Here is a 734-nt window from a genome sequence, read left to right as displayed (position 1 = left end):
GAGTCATCCCGTGCCTGCTTGCTTCATTCACTCAGCTGGTGCAGGTGGAGGAACGCTGGAGAGCTCATGGCTATGGATGGATGGATGGTGCCATGCCAGCCAGGTAAAATTTATCTATTAACCTTTATTTAACCAGGAAAATCTCATTGAGAAAACAGATCTCTGTTGCAAGGGAGGCCTGGACCTGGAGAAAACCCACGCAAACATGAGAAGAACATGCAAACACCACACAGAAAGACGTCGGTTCCAACTGGGGATTGAACCCAGGACCTACTTGCAGTGAGGCAACAGTGCTAACCACTGAGCCATCATGCTGCCAAATGAAATGAAGCTGTTTTGACCATTAAAGTGCATTTATTAAGGAAAGTTAAACTTAGACACTCATTTGCTATAATGTGGAGCAAACAAATAATTGTTTTTAAGTGTTAATCTTGTTAAATGTCGAAGAACTGCAACAGCCAGTCTTCCTGTGCACGCTCGCTTCACTCAGCTGGTCCAGGCGGAGGAACGCTGGAAAGCTAGTGGCTCCGGCTACGATGGATGAATGGATGGCGCTGCACCGCCCAGATGAAACTAAGCTGTTTTGACCATTAAATTAACGCATTATAAAATGGTCAGCGGTGACACATAATAAATGCGACTTATATATGTTTTTATCCTCTTCTTGATGCTTTTGAGTGATGCGACTGATGCGACTTATACTCCGGAGTGACTTATACACTGAAAAATATGAT

Source organism: Nematolebias whitei, chromosome 19 (assembly GCF_014905685.2).
Source record: "Nematolebias whitei isolate Nwh7 chromosome 19, NemWhi1, whole genome shotgun sequence".
NCBI lineage: Eukaryota > Metazoa > Chordata > Actinopteri > Cyprinodontiformes > Rivulidae > Nematolebias > Nematolebias whitei.
This window is presented reverse-complemented; position numbering follows the sequence as displayed.